The 16,439-nt window shown below is 47.4% G+C and overlaps 1 protein-coding gene across 1 annotated transcript in view; it reads right to left on the bottom strand.

Moving 5' to 3' along the window:
- Positions 1 to 13,858, bottom strand: part of LOC130206581 (sodium channel protein type 4 subunit alpha-like) — a 187,232-nt gene extending 173,374 nt beyond the window's left edge. Inside the window, exon 1 of the mRNA XM_056434624.1 lies at positions 13,240 to 13,858. The gene's annotated coding sequence lies outside the window, so the exon portion shown is untranslated. The remainder of the gene's footprint in view (positions 1 to 13,239) is intronic.
- Positions 13,859 to 16,439: the final 2,581 nt, after the last annotated feature.

The raw sequence follows: 16,439 nt of genomic DNA on the forward strand, positions 1-16,439 counted from the left end.
TAGGAGAGGAGAGCGGAGACGGTGAAAGACACAGAACCAGGAGCCCAAAGTGTAAAGAGACTCAAAACAACCTCAAAGAGACTCAAACTTCTTCAGAGTCAAAACAACTTCAAGAGACTCAAACAACTTCAAAGAGACACTAAACAACTTCAAAGAGACACTAAACAATTTCAAAGAGACACTAAACAACTTCAAAGAGACACTAAACAACTTCAAAGGGACACTAAACAACTTCTGTGTGTGTGTGTGTCAACTTTTATCGAAAATAAATAAATAATGAATCACAAATCAAATTCCTTCAAGTTACGACACAAAAACCGATATTTGGCCGTTTTTTATTTTAATTTAATTAAAAAGACTAATGTGAAATGTTGAGTTAAATAATAATGATTTAAATAATAATAATTTTAATAACATGTTTTAAACTCTTTTTTTAACTTTTCAATCCCACGAGGTGTTGTTGCTCGTTTGGTCTGAAATACGTTGATATATATATATATTTAAATACACATATTTGTTTGTCTTTGTTCTGTTTCCGTCCCACAATTAAAAAGTTTGGTCGCCTCATCCCTCAAACTATTTAATGAGCTCTCTTATCGTTATTATCGAGGGTCAGCGAAGTCTCAGAGGCAGAAATCACAACAAACACGAGCCACTTCGTCCCAAATCGTTTACGACGAGACGCGAAGAGAATGACTCCGCCGGGGGTTGCCACGGATACGAGGTGTGAGGTGGTGGGGGGGGGGGGGGCGGTGAAAACTAAAAATCTACGAGAGAGACGGATGATTTTTTGTTGTTGTGACGATTGAGAAGCAGACACATCCGGAGTGTGATTGATAACACTGCCCTGCACCTCGGAGGCAATAAAACACACACAGACACACACAGACACACACACACAGACACACGCACACACACACACGCACACACACAGACAGACACACACAGACAGACACACACAGACACACACACACAGACACACACAGACAGACACACACAGACACACACAGACACACAGACAGACACACACACAGACACATACACACACACACACAGAGACACACGGACAGACACACAGACACACACACAGACACACAGACACACACAGACATACACAGACACAGACACACAGACATACACACACACACAGACACACACACACAGACACACACAGACAGACACACACAGACACACACAGACAGACACACACACAGACACACACAGACAGACACACACAGACACAGACAGACACACACAGACAGACACAGACACAGACAGACACACAGACAGACACACAGACACAGACACACACAGACACACAGACACACACACAGACACATAGACACACACACAGAGACACATGGACAGACACACACACACACAGACACACACAGACAGACACACACAGACACACACAGACATACACACACAGACACACACAGACACACAGACACACACACAGACACACACACACACAGACAGACACACACAGACACACACACACAGACACACAGACACACACATACACACAGACAGACACACACACACACACACACACAGACAGACACACACAGACAGACACACAGACACACACAGACACACACACAGACACACACACACAGACACACAGACATACACACACACACAGACACACACACAGACACACACACACACACACACGCTCGCTCATGAAAAGATGGGGTATTCTTGTACACCTCTCCATCACACACCTGACGACAACACGCCGTGACCCCGTGACCTCCTCGCCGTCGGCCGCTGGGCGGGTTGGGGGAGGAGTCACGGTGAAGTCCAGCTGAAGAGGCTTTGGAGCTTTTCTTCCTGTGGCTTTTCACTTTACGTCTTACCCATAATGCAACAGTACAACACCTCAGCGACAACGTAGCGATTAAGGACAAATCTCAGATTTGTGACTCCTTGATTCCTTTCCTCGTCTCTTCTCGAGGCAACAGTCATTTAAATGAAGTGTATTTCTATACTGATGTATTTTCTAATCTGTCAGATGAGTTTTCATCTTTTCTAGCGCGACACTTCAAAGTATAAATAAGAACTCGTGAATGTCTTCTTCTGTATGACGTGAACAAAGTATGTTGAAACTCAATGAGCGATTAATGAAAAATCCTTTTGGTTCAGTGGACGATCCCAAAGCTCTGCTGACTCGTCTCCTTGAAGGAGACTGTTGAGGGAAGGAGAGAAGGCATCACTTTTAAGAGGAAGAAGAATAACAGATAATTAAAGTGTCAGCGGGCTCCAAGTTCTCAGGGAGAGGATCAAAGAGATGAAGAGACTGAAGACGCTGAGTCATCGCTGAGGTCAGGTGACCAGCTGAGGTCGTTCCCTCAGTCACCAACGCTACAACGCAACTACAACGTAACGCTACAACGTAACTACAATGCAACTACAACATAACGCTACAACGTAACGCTACAACGTAACTACAATGCAACTACAACGTAACGCGACAACGTAAAGCTACAACGTAACGCTACAACGTAACTACAACGTAAAGCTACAACGTAACGCTACAACGTAACGCTACAATGTAACGCTGCAACGTAATGCTACAACGTAACGCTACAACATAACGCTACAATGTAACTACAACGTAACGCTACAATGTAACTACAACGTAACGCTACAATGTAACGCTACAACGTAACGCTACAACGTAACGCTACAATGTAACGCTACAACGTAACGCTACAATGTAACGCTACAACATAACGCTACAACATAACGCTACAACGTAACTACAACATAAAGCTACAACATAAAGCTACAATGTAACTACAACGTAAAGCTACAACGTAACTCTACAATGTAACTCTACAATGTAATGCTACAACGTAACGCTACAACGTAACGCTACAACGTAACGCTACAACATAAAGCTACAATGTAAAGCTACAATGTAACGCTACAACATAACGCTACAACATAACGCTACAACGTAACTACAACATAAAGCTACAACGTAACTCTACAATGTAACTCTACAATGTAACTACAACATAACGCTACAACATAACACTACAATGTAATACTACAACGTAACGCTACAATGTAGCTACAACGTAAAGCTACAACGTGAAGCTACAACGTAACGCTACAACATAACGCTACAATGTAAAGCTACAACGTAAAGCTACAACGTAACTACAACGTAAAGCTACAATGTAACGCTACAATGTAACGCTACAATATAACGCTACAACGTAACGCTACAACGTAACGCTACAACGTAAAGCTGGCTTCAGGAGGCCCCGGCGGCGCTCGGGTTTCACACGAAGACGGCGACACAAAAGGTTGCAGATGAAAAGCTGCTTCCAGACGTCGGGGCGCCGAGCGGCTGCTCGCCTCAACGCCGTTTACAGGGAAAGGTCAAAGCTGCTGCTTCATGAACACACAGCACTGTGAGGGGTGCACACACACACACACACACACACACCTGCTGTCATGTTTTGAGGTGTTGACACAGCAGCTGCTTGAACTTTAACACAAATCACGTTTCCCATCAAGCTTTTCTAAGAATGTTGTGAAATGTGAAACTTTAGACTTTATAAGATTAATTGTGTAATAATTTCGGAACATTTCCAGAAACACCAATCTGAACTTTTGGCAAAATTCTTCTTTTATTTTGTTGAAATATGAGTCGAAGGTATCGGAGTATATTCATGATATCTGTTTGTTTCACTTCATAAGTGACATAAGAACATTTATTTCTCCACGTTTGTTACATTCAGTGTTGGGCAAGTTACTGAAAATTAGTAATTAGTTATAGTTACTAGTTACCTCGTTTAAAAGTAATTTAATTACTTTACTAGTTACTGTATATCAAAAGTAATTAGTTACTCGGGAAAGTAACTTTTAAGTTACTTTTATGTCTGCTTTTTTAATGTAATGAACAGTACTGAACAGTCAAACACAATAAACATATGTTGTTGACCTATTTATTGCAATCAACAGGGCAACAGGCCTTCAAATCAAGCAGTCGTACAAAAGACCCTTTTAATAATTAACTTAATACAAAATAACTGTCTCAGTCATTTAACAGTTTTTTTAAAATACCACATTAGGCCCAATGAAATAAAAGTGATTGGCCTACAGTATTAACACTAATTAAAAGAGAAAACAAAGGTGCCTTGAGGTGCTGCATATAATTGAGGGGGGGGGGTGCTCACCTGTGTGCGCGGATGTGTCGGCGTGTACGTGCTGATCTGGAGTCAGTTTGGTAGGATTTGGGTATAAATAAATTATTTCATTTAAAATATGGATTTTTATTTAAAGATATTCATGTAATTTGCATGCAAAATAGGTCTACCCGAACCAGAGGATAAAAAATTCAACCAGCGGCAACACTTCAAAAGTAGCCCAATTCCGCGGGAAAACCGCGGACCTGGCAACACTGGAAGTGGCTGTCAATCACAGTGTGGCACCGTGATGCTGGTCGAGGGGGCGGGCCTGTGATTGGCGGAGTAGAGGGGAGGCGGGGTTAACCTCCCGGAAAACGGAAGTTAAGGGTGGTTGACGGGTACCGTTGATGTTCGAGCTGCTGAGCCGAGAGGAGCAGCTGTCTGTGTTGGTGAATGCCCAATAAAGGGAGGAATAATAACGTCGCCCCGTCTCCGTGTCATCAGTGACATAACGTCCGAGACGTTACAATATCATTGCGCCACCAAGGTCCTGCGATGTCAGATCAGAAGCAGCTAAAGTAGCCTAGCTTGTCTTCTTGTCTGCAAGTGTTCATTTTTCACAAAAGAGAGTAACGCGAGTAACGAACTCATTTAAATTTCAGTAACTGTAACTGCGTTAGTTGATTTTAAAAAATACTTCGTTACACGCTCGTTACCGCTAAAACACTGGTTACATTACATTACATTACATGTCATTTAGCAGACGCTTTTATCCAAAGCGACTTCCAATAAGTGCATTTCAACCTAGAGTACAAACCAAGAACAACAAGAACACAGGAAGCAACACTTCCTCAACTCAGTCGAACCACAAAAGCACCACAATAAGTGCCATCCCAGTGCCACTGAAGTGCAAACCTGTGTTTTAATCCAGATATAGTCGGAAAAGATGTGTTTTCAGTCTCAGGCGGAAGATGTAGAGACTTCCTGCTGTCCTGATGTCAGTGGGGAGCTCGTTCCACCACTGAGGAGCAGGACAGCAACAGTCTGGATGTAGAGTGATTAGCTCGAGGTGCAGGAGGCACAAGACGATTGGCTGTTGCCGAGCGGAGCGAACGTGCCGGGGTGTACGGTGTGACCATATCCCGGATGTAGACGGGGCCCGATCCGTTCAGAGCATGGTACGCCAGAACCAGTGTTTTGAAGCGGATGCGGGCAGCCACCGGTAACCAGTGGAGAGATCGGAGGAGCGGAGTGGTGTGGGTGAATTTCGGGAGGCTGAAGACCAGTCGAGCTGCTGCATTCTGGATGAGCTGCAGAGGTCGGATGGCCTTAGCGGGTAGACCAGCCAGGAGGAAGTTGCAGTAGTCAAGGCGTGAAATGACCAGAGCCTGGACCAGAACCTGTGCCGCCTTCTGAGTAAGAAGAGGACGTATTCTCCTGATGTTGTGCAGCATGTACCTACAGGAACGCGTCGTCGCAGCGATGTTGGCCGTCAGGGAGAGTTGACTGTCGAGTGTCACCCCGAGGTTCCTGGCAGTCAGGGTAGGGGCCAACACAGAGCTGTTGAAGGTGATAGTCAGGTCGTGGGTGGGGGAGCCTTTCCCTGGAAGGAATAGTAGCTCGGTCTTGTCAGGGTTGATCTTCAGGTGGTGAGCAGACATCCACTGAGAGATGTCGGTCAGACAGGCAGAGATTCGCGCCGCCACCTGTGTTTCGGACGGTGGAAACGAGAAGATCAGTTGGGTGTCATCAGCATAGCTATGGTAGGAGAAGCCATGCGAACGAATGACAGAGCCGAGAGAATTTGTGTACAGAGAGAAGAGAAGGGGACCCAGGATGGAGCCTTGAGGAACCCCAGTAGTGAGAGGAAGAGGAGGGGACCCAGGACGGAGCCTTGAGGGACCTCAGTAGTGAGAGGAAGAGGAGGGGACCCAGGACGGAGCCTTGAGGGACCTCAGTAGTGAGAGGAAGAGGAGGGGACCCAGGACGGAGCCTTGAGGGACCTCAGTAGTGAGAGGAAGAGGAGGGGACCCAGGACGGAGCCTTGAGGGACCCCAGTAGTGAGAGGAAGAGGAGGGGACCCAGGACGGAGCCTTGAGGGACCCCAGTAGTGAGAGGAAGAGGAGGGGACCCAGGACGGAGCCTTGAGGGACCTCAGTAGTGAGAGGAAGAGGAGGGGACCCAGGACGGAGCCTTGAGGGACCTCAGTAGTGAGAGGAAGAGGAGGGGACCCAGGACGGAGCCTTGAGGGACCCCAGTAGTGAGAGGAAGAGGAGGGGACCCAGGACGGAGCCTTGAGGGACCCCAGTAGTGAGAGGAAGAGGAGGGGACCCAGGACGGAGCCTTGAGGGACCTCAGTAGTGAGAGGAAGAGGAGGGGACCCAGGACGGAGCCTTGAGGGACCTCAGTAGTGAGAGGAAGAGGAGGGGACCCAGGACGGAGCCTTGAGGAACCCCAGTAGTGAGAGGAAGAGGAGGGGACCCAGGACGGAGCCTTGAGGGACCCCAGTAGTGAGAGGACAAGGATCAGACACAGATCCTCTCCAAGTTACCCGGTAGGTGCGGTCTTTAAGGTAGGAAGAGAAAAGAGCGAGTGCAGTGCCTGAGATCCCCAGGTCCTGAAGAGAAGAGATAAGGATCTGGTGGTTCACGGTGTCAAATGCTGCAGAAAGGTCTAGAAGGATAAGGACAGAGGAGAGAGAGGCTGCTCTAGCAGTGTGAAGCTGCTCAGGAGGGCAGTCTCTGTCGAGTGGCCGGCCTTGAATCCAGACTGGTGAGGGTCAAGAAGGCTGTTACTGTGGAGATAGGAGGACACTTGGCTCAAGATAGCTCGCTCCAGAGTTTTGGAGAGAAAAGGAAGAAGAGAGACCGGTCTGTAGTTGCTGACTTCAGACGGGTCAAGCGTGGGTTTCTTCAGGAGAGGGTTGACTCTCGCCTCCTTCAGAGGGAAACAGCCAGTTGAGAGGGAGCTGTTAATAAGATGGGTGAGGAAGGTCAGAAGGTCAGGAGCAATAGCCTGGAGAATGGGAGACGGGACGGGGTCAAGGGCGCAGGTGGTCGGTCGGGCGGAGGTCACCAAGCTAAGAACTTGATTGGGAGACAGGGGGGTGAAAGAGGAAAGAGAGGGGGATGAAGAAGTTAGTGTTGGTGAGGTGATAGAAGATGGATGAGTAAAGGAGGAGCGTATGTCGTCTATCTTGTTTGTAAAGTAGTCGACAAAGTGGCAGAAGGGTGGAAGGAGGAGGGGGACAGGGGGGGTCAAGGAGGTTGGAAAAGATAGAGAAGAGTTTTTTGGGGTTAGAGAAGGAAGACTGAATTTTGGTCAGGTAGAACGAGCTTTTGGCTGCAGATAGAGGAAGAGAAGGAGGAGAGAAGAGATTGATAGAAGAGCAAGTCTTCCGCTTGATTCGTTTTTCGCCATTTTCTTTCCGTCGCTCGCAGGGTGGCTCTCTCGGCGCGCACCGAGTCCGACAACCACGGAGCCGGAGAGGATTTCCGAACCGGTCGTGTCTTAAAAGGACAAAGAGAATCAAGAGATGAAGACAGGGAAGAGAGGAGTGTCTGCGGCAGAGTTAGGCTGCATGAGTGAGAAGCAGTCAGTTGAGGGGAGAGCAGATAGGACAGAGGAGGCCAGAGAGGAGGGACAGAGGAGGCCAGAGAGGAGGCCAGAGAGGAGGCCAGAGGAGGCCAGGGAGGAGGACAGAGGAGGCCAGAGGAGGCCAGAGAGGAGGGACAGAGGAGGCCAGAGAGGAGGGACAGAGGAGGCCAGAGAGGAGGACAGAGGAGGCCAGAGAGGAGGGACAGAGGAGGCCAGAGAGGAGGACAGAGGAGGCCAGAGAGGAGGGACAGAGGAGGCCAGAGAGGAGGGACAGAGGAGGCCAGAGAGGAGGACAGAGGAGGCCAGAGGAGGCCAGGGAGGAGGGACAGAGGAGGCCAGAGAGGAGGGGCAGAGGGTGCGAATGTTGCGGCGTACAGGTGCAGAGTCTGTAGATATGGGTGGGTCATCAGTACCAGAGAGCGAGAGAGAGTAAGAGATGAAGAAGTGGTCAGAGACATGGAGAGGAGTCACAGTGAGGTTAGAGGTAGAGCAGCTTCTAGTGGACATGTAGTCAAGGCGGTTGCCGGCTTTGTGAGTGGGAGGGGAGGGACTGAGTGAGAGGTCAAAGGAAGACAGTAAGAGATCACATGACTTCTCTGTCTGGATGTTAAAGTCACCCAGGAGGATGAGCGGGGGGCCGTGTTCCGAGAAGTTCGACAGGAGGGCGTCTAGCTCTTCCAAGAAATCTCCCAAAGAACCAGGGGGACGGTAGAGAACAACAATGTGTAGTTGAACCGGATGAGTAACGGTCACATCATGAAACTCAAAAGTCAGTGGGATAAAGAGTGGAAGCGGGTAGTGAGCGAAACACCATGTGGGTGAGATGAGTAAACCTGTAGCTCCACCCCGACCAGAGGGTCTGGGTGTGTGGCTGAAGGAGAAGGCCGAGGAGAGAGCAGCCGGGGTAGACGTGTTCTCTGCTGTGATCCAGGTCTCAGTGAGAGCCAGGAAGTCAAGCGACTGCTCCATGGCAAAGCCAGAGATGAAACCGGCCTTGCGGTTGGCTGACTGACAGTTCCAGAGGCCTCCTGTGACCAGGTGCTGGGTGTGAGTAGAACGGGTAGGAAGGATAACCGAGGAGGGGTTCCGGTACATGAATGAACGAGTCCTATAGTAACTACGAGTAGAGATACGCACAGGTATGGAAAAGACACACATATTCACAAAATGGTAGAATACACAGCCACCCACGAAGACTCCAACGTCTTTGTCCTCCGAGTCTCGACTCCAACGGAAGACTCCCATGTCTTTGTCCTCCGAGTCTCGACTCCAACGGAAGACTCCTATGTCTTTGTCCTCCGAGTCTCGACTCCAACGGAAGACTCCTATGTCTTTGTCCTCCGAGTCTTGACTCCAAGGGAAGACTCCTATGTCTTTGTCCTCCGAGTCTCGACTCCAACGGAAGACTCCTATGTCTTTGTCCTCCGAGTCTCGACTCCAACGGAAGACTTCTATGTCTTTGTCCTCCGAGTCTCGACTCCAACGGAAGACTCCTATGTCTTTGTCCTCCGAGTCTCGACTCCAACGGAAGACTTCTATGTCTTTGTCCTCCGAGTCTCGACTCCAACGGAAGACTCCTATGTCTTTGTCCTCCGAGTCTCGACTCCAACGGAAGACTTCTATGTCTTTGTCCTCCGAGTCTCGACTCCAACGGAAGACTTCTATGTCTTTGTCCTCCGAGTCTTGACTCCAAGGGAAGACTCCTATGTCTTTGTCCTCCGAGTCTCGACTCCAACGGAAGACTCCTATGTCTTTGTCCTCCGAGTCTCGACTCCAAGGGAAGACTCCTATGTCTTTGTCCTCCGAGTCTCGACTCCAACGGAAGACTCCCATGTCTTTGTCCTCCGAGTCTCCACTCCAACGGAAGACTCCTATGTCTTTGTCCTCCGAGTCTCGACTCCAACGGAAGACTCCCATGTCTTTGTCCTCCGAGTCTCGACTCCAAGGGAAGACTCCTATGTCTTTGTCCTCCGAGTCTCGACTCCAACGGAAGACTCCTATGTCTTTGTCCTCCGAGTCTCGACTCCAACGGAAGACTCCTATGTCTTTGTCCTCCGAGTCTCGACTCCAACGGAAGACTCCTATGTCTTTGTCCTCCGAGTCTCGACTCCAACGGAAGACTCCTATGTCTTTGTCCTCCAAGGGAAGACTCCTATGTCTTTGTCCTCCGAGTCTCGACTCCAAGGGAAGACTCCCATGTCTTTGTCCTCCAGTCTCGACTCCAACGGAAGACTCCTATGTCTTTGTCCTCCGAGTCTCGACTCCAACGGAAGACTCCTATGTCTTTGTCCTCCCAGTCTCGACTCCAACGGAAGACTCCTATGTCTTTGTCCTCCCAGTCTCGACTCCAACGGAAGACTCCTATGTCTTTGTCCTCCGAGTCTCGACTCCAACGGAAGACTCCTATGTCTTTGTCCTCCCAGTCTCGACTCCAACGGAAGACTCCTATGTCTTTGTCCTCCCAGTCTCGACTCCAACGGAAGACTCCTATGTCTTTCTCCTCCCAGTCTCGACTCCAAGGGAAGACTCCTATGTCTTTGTCCTCCGAGTCTCGACTCCAACGGAAGACTCCTATGTCTTTGTCCTCCGAGTCTCGACTCCAACGGAAGACTCCCATGTCTTTGTCCTCCGAGTCTCGACTCCAAGGGAAGACTCCTATGTCTTTGTCCTCCGAGTCTCGACTCCAACGGAAGACTCCTATGTCTTTGTCCTCCGAGTCTCGACTCCAACGGAAGACTCCTATGTCTTTGTCCTCCGAGTCTCGACTCCAAGGGAAGACTCCTATGTCTTTGTCCTCCGAGTCTCGACTCCAACGGAAGACTTCTATGTCTTTGTCCTCCGAGTCTTCGTCCGATGACGCTACAGCTGACGCTAAAGACCCGATCCGGTTATGAGCCCAAGTTGGTGCCAATTACCTCCAGCCGCGTTGACACCACCCCAGGTGATGAGCGCTCGTCCTATCAGTGAAGATTCAGGTGTCAGTAATCAGGACACACCTCTCGACCAAACAAATCCTAAAACAGCACAGACCAACAATCCAGCAGCTCCAAACAACAAATACAACAGTAACTCAGCAGATAAACTAATTTAAAGAAGACACTTAGCAGGATCCAAGTAGTCAGTAGTCTCGCCTCACAGGTAGAAAATGCACACATAAAAACATTTATTTCTCCACGTTTGTATTAATAAATGTGTATAAATGAGGCTGAGTGGCCGGTAAACAACCCACTCTGCAGGAAGCTGCTTCATATATTCATGAATGAACGTGTAAAGTTTAGTTGATGACACTTCACCACTTCATATTGATTATAGGGTCAACATATGAAGACTTCTATACAACCAGAGGAGTCGTCCCCTGGTGGTCAGGAGAGAGAATGCAGCTTTAACACATGAAGGTCAGAGGTCGAGTCAACAGCTCGAGGATGGCCGTCAAGGACACTTCAGTGTCCACTCGTCTTCTTTTGAAGGCTCACAGTGAGACATTTAAATAAAGAGTCTTTCACCAGCTGTGTCGAGGGAACCGTCCAGAAGCCTGAAGGTCAAAGGTCACCAGGAAACTCCTCCGCCGACCAAATCTACATGAGCGACGTTCTGAGTCGAGAATCAGACGATATTTAAATATTTATATTCGTTCCTGGAGTCACGAAACATTTGATGCTAAAACAGCGTAAAACGATGACATCATCATCATCATCTTCACCACCATCATCATCACATCAAATATTAAAGTCGGCAATGAAGGATAAAGAATATATTTAAATTAGTGCTGTGAAAAATAACGCGTTAACTCAGTTAATTAAATTACAGGTTTAACTAGTTTTTGTTTTTTTACGCATTTAACGCATGCGCAGAATGAGCTTCCAATCCGTCTGTTGTTGGTCGTCGGGACGAAAAAAAAGTCACTTGCAAAATGAGCTTCCAATCCACCACTTCAATCTGAACTCTGTCCGCTCTCATGCAGACGGTCTGTTCATCGGTAATGATCCTTCCGCAGGTTCACCTCCGGAAACCTTGTGACGACTTTTACTTCCTGTAGATCAGGGTCTCAACACGTCGATCGCGACCTGCCAGTCGATCGCGGCGTAGTGTCGGTAGATCGCATGACATTAAAGAGATTGGCCCGCCCCCTGACATGTTCTCTAGAGCACGTCTTTGTTCTTTATTAAACTAAACGTCTGTTGTTGATCGTATCTCCACAGCAGCATGTCATTTCTGTCTCTTCGCGTTGCGTTAACACTTATCGATCTCCGTCTGGCGCGCCACAGAGCTCCGTGCGCGCGCATCGGGACCGAGCAAAAGAAAAGTCACTTGTCAATCTGTCCACCTTTAGATTGTATCATGGTGGAGTTAATGGTTGACAAACAAGAGAAAAATGCTCTGTTTAACCCTCCTGTTACCTTTACATTTACTAACATATTTTACCCTCGTGGTCAATTTGACCCCAGCAATTAAAACCTCCAGAAAATTATTAGAATTAATATTGCTTCCCAAGTTTAAGTCTGAGGTACTTTATGTTTGTTTGTTGACTACCTAAATAGCCCTTTAAATAAATAAAAAAGTTGATATTTCTTATATGTTTGACACAGTGAAAAACAGCCTGGGGTCAAATTGACCCCAAAGAACACCGACATTAAACATTGAATGTGGTCAAATTGATCCGAAAGGTAACAGGAGGGTTAAACATTCTGTTTAGGATGAAGATGTATTAATGTTCCATATGGAAGAAAACTGCTGAGTTGCAGCACCATTGTATAGAAGATTGTATAAATGTATATATCCGTCTTTTGTCATAAATCTCTATGCTCTCACAAAATATACCGAGAATATCGGTAATATGTGATTAATCATGATTAATCCACAGAAACCTGTGATTAACCCGATTAAAAATTTTAATCGTTTCACAGCCCTAATTTAAATGTTTCTTGAGCACTATAGAAAATCACAGGACAGGAGAACAGTTAAATAATTGTAAAATAAATGTTAAATAAATGTTAGATAAATGTTAAATAAATGTTCCTCATATTACAAGCAGAGCCGCTTAATGAGTGGCGGCTCGGCTCGTGCCCGGGGTTGCATAGGAACAGAGGGACCCGGGTCTCTGGAGGCGGAACACCGGCACGCGGCCGCGTCAAAGAGTCGGTGGTCCCCACACACACAACAGGGCGACGCGCGCAGGGCAACGCGCGCCGGGCGAAGCGCGCGCCGGGCGAAGCGCGCGCCGGGCGAAGCGCGCAGGGCCTTGAGAGTTGTTTGTGAATCCGCTGAGTTCATAATTCAGATTTAATGAGCGACCTGAGAGCCGCGAGGGAGAGAGAATAAATACATGTGTTCCGGAGGAGAGCGAGTCAGAGTCGGTGTCGCAGGTGTGAGTCCCCCCCCCTCCCTCACACACACACACACACACACACTCTCACACACTCACACACTCACACACACACTCACTCACACACACACAAACCGGCTTTACGCATAAGAACAGAGACGTACTCACATGTTAAACTCCTGCCGGTTTGTTTTGTGTGTTGTTGTTGTTGTTCTTCTTCTTCTTTGATCTCGCCCCGGCCCGCCGCGCCCCGCTCACAGCGGACACCTCCCCCGGAGAGGAGGCGCAGTGCCCGGTGCAGCAGCGACCAAAAGTGTTTGGGGGGAAATAAATATAAATTTAAAAAATGTTAAAATCTGTGAGAGGAGGACGAAGAAGACTGAACAGAGTTTTACATCCAGCGGAGCGCAGGTGGTGATGAAGGTGATGAAGATGAGGTGGGTGGGTGGGAGGGGGTCGCGCTTCAGTCCAGCCGGCAGAGCAACGCGCGCGCCGGGTGCTCCGTCCGCTCCTTCCGGCTTCTCACAACTTCAGCTTCAACCCTCCGGAGGCTCCGCTCCCGTTACTCCTCCTGTGGTCCCGCGAGCTGCTCCTCCTCCTCCTCCTCCTCCTCCTCCTTATTCAATGTCTTCTCATCCTTTTTCTTCCCAGGTGTGATGATTAACAAGAAACACGCGCTTTCAAAATAAAAGTATCTTTTAAATCCCTCTTCGCGGCTCCAGCTGTTGTTGTTTTATTGATTGTTCTGATTCATTTAATGTAATCTTTAATTGAAGGCGTGAGAAGTGAGGAGACCCGGAGAGTTGCGCTGCCTGTGCGGGACCGACCCGCCGGACTCCCGACGTCATGGACCCGCTTGATCGACCCGTGCGCGGAGAGAGAGAGGGGGGGGGGTATCGCGAGGTTACGCCCCGAGTCCGGCGGCCCCTCATCAGAGTCAGACTTTCACAAGAATACTATTAATTCATATTAATAATAAAGAACACGATCAATCAGGGCTAGAAAGCATCAATAATCAATAAACTGGCTTCATCAGCATGAAAGCAAAAATAAACCACGTATCAAAATTAAACATACAATTATAAATATTAACGTGTGTAAGTTCATCTTATTTGTTTCTTACTGATTTCCATTTGTTAGTTTTCTGAATTTATTTTGAAGATTATAAATAATATATATCATTAGATATGTTTTTTATTCATAAAATATATTATATCAATTATATATATATATATAAATAATATGATATATAATAAAACCAAGAAAGATATAAAAGTTAATTTAAAAATCTGTATAAAAACCAAAGCAAAGTTAATGAGTCAGAATTAATTATTATTTATGACCTGAACCTGATCCATACCTGGTCCTGATCCATATTACCTGGTCCTGTGATCCAGACCTGGTCCTGATCCATATTACCTGGTCCTGATCCATACCTGGTCCTGTGATCCAGACCTGGTCCTGTGATCCAGACCTGGTCCTGATCCATATTACCTGGTCCTGATCCAGACCTGGTCCTGTGATCCAGACCTGGTCCTGTGATCCAGACCTGGTCCTGATCCAGACCTGGTCCTGTGATCCAGACCTGGTCCTGATCCAGACCTGGTCCTGATCCATACCTGGTCCTGTGATCCAGACCTGGTCCTGTGATCCAGACCTGGTCCTGATCCAGACCTGGTCCTGATCTGATCCATTCAGAGGGAAACGAGTCAAAATAAATTAAACATAATACAAATAATCAGAAAAGTGTAGAAAATAATAATAATAATAATAATAACAGTAGTGAACTGGGTAACATGCCTATATAACGAAATATCAGTGAGAAGGAAGAAAAGGAGACAGGAAAGGAGACAGGAGAAAAGAGGGAAGGTCAGTGGAGCTGTCCTACCCCCTGCTGGAGGAAAGGTGAACTGCAGGAGGACTTTACAAAAAGTATTATATTTATAAATATACATATAATATTTATATATATTATATATATATATGCACATACATAATATTTTTATATATATACATTTATATAAATATAAAACATACATATATATATGTGTGTGTTGATGAACCTCATACTCTCATTGGTTGATATGAAACATGAATGTGGTTCCTAGGAGACAACGTTAATATAAATATGAGTATTTAAAGCTGCCTCGTGATATAATTACACAAATGTGTTTTTAGAAATAAAGAAACATTTAACAGAATCAGAATCAGAAACAGGTTTATTGCCAAAGAATGTTTTCACAAACAAACGAGGAACTTTTTTTGGCGGAAGGTGCAAGATTCGCACACCAAGACACCGAGGCGCCGTCCGCGGCGCCATCTTGGAAAGGGTGGATGAAAGATGACAGCATAACATGAGGGAAGAGAGGCGAGAAAAAGAAAAAGCCACCCCCCGACTATGCCCCTAGAGGGGTACAGTGTGGGAGCAGGAGAAACAAAAAACACCATTGCACATAAGCACATACATCTTAGACATGACTTGCAAGGAGTAGGAAGGGGGGGAGGGGAGGTAAGCCAAAGACTGGGCGATAGCCCCGCCATTGGGGGCAGAAGGTGACCAGCACCGACAAGCAGCCAGCCCGGTCCATCGCCGTCACGGCGCCGGACGCAGACCCCGTCCTGTCACCCTGGGGGGCAAAGCAGGCGAAGGCGTGGGATGGGGGGGGGGGTAGTGAGTGCATTTCAGTGTGTTGGTTGTGTGTGTAAGTGGCCTGGTGTGTCGTCCTCCCCCAGTCCACAACAGACAAAGTTCTCAGTCCACAAGATGGTCGTTGCCATGGAGATAGCCTTGAAGGGTCCTGGGGAGAAAACAACCACAGGTGTCTGTGGATCGGGGGAAGGGAATGAGAGAGAGTCTCGCTTCAGTGATCTTCGGGGGAGTTGTTGTTCCAGTAACGGCCTTGGCCAAGGCCCGTCCTGGTAGAGGGAGCCGAAAGCAGATAAGATTGGGATTGTTTGGTCTTCCAGTAGCTGCAATTCAATTTTGCGCACCCACTATTCCTCCATCTTCCTCCCGTTTGCCAATAGGATTTCAAATCGATCCAATTTCATTTGCAGAGCCGTCAGCTTCTCCACGATGTTATAATCACTTTAAAACTCCACAAACTAAGTGATAATAAAAGTTATCTGGATGAAACTCGTCCCCGGAGGCCGACTTCCTCTTCACGGCGTCTTCTGCGAATAAACGTACGTTGTTTACACTCGTAAAACTCGTACGAACAAACGAGACATGAACTTACCGAAGAAACGCTCGAAGTCCAGAGGCGGAGAAACTTCACCTCAATGGAGGTTAAAGAAACGGAGGGAAACTGTTAGCCTAGCTTAGCACAACGACTGGATACAGGTGGGAACTGTTAGCCTAGCTTAGC

This window comes from Pseudoliparis swirei, chromosome 16 (genome assembly GCF_029220125.1).
Source record: "Pseudoliparis swirei isolate HS2019 ecotype Mariana Trench chromosome 16, NWPU_hadal_v1, whole genome shotgun sequence".
NCBI lineage: Eukaryota > Metazoa > Chordata > Actinopteri > Perciformes > Liparidae > Pseudoliparis > Pseudoliparis swirei.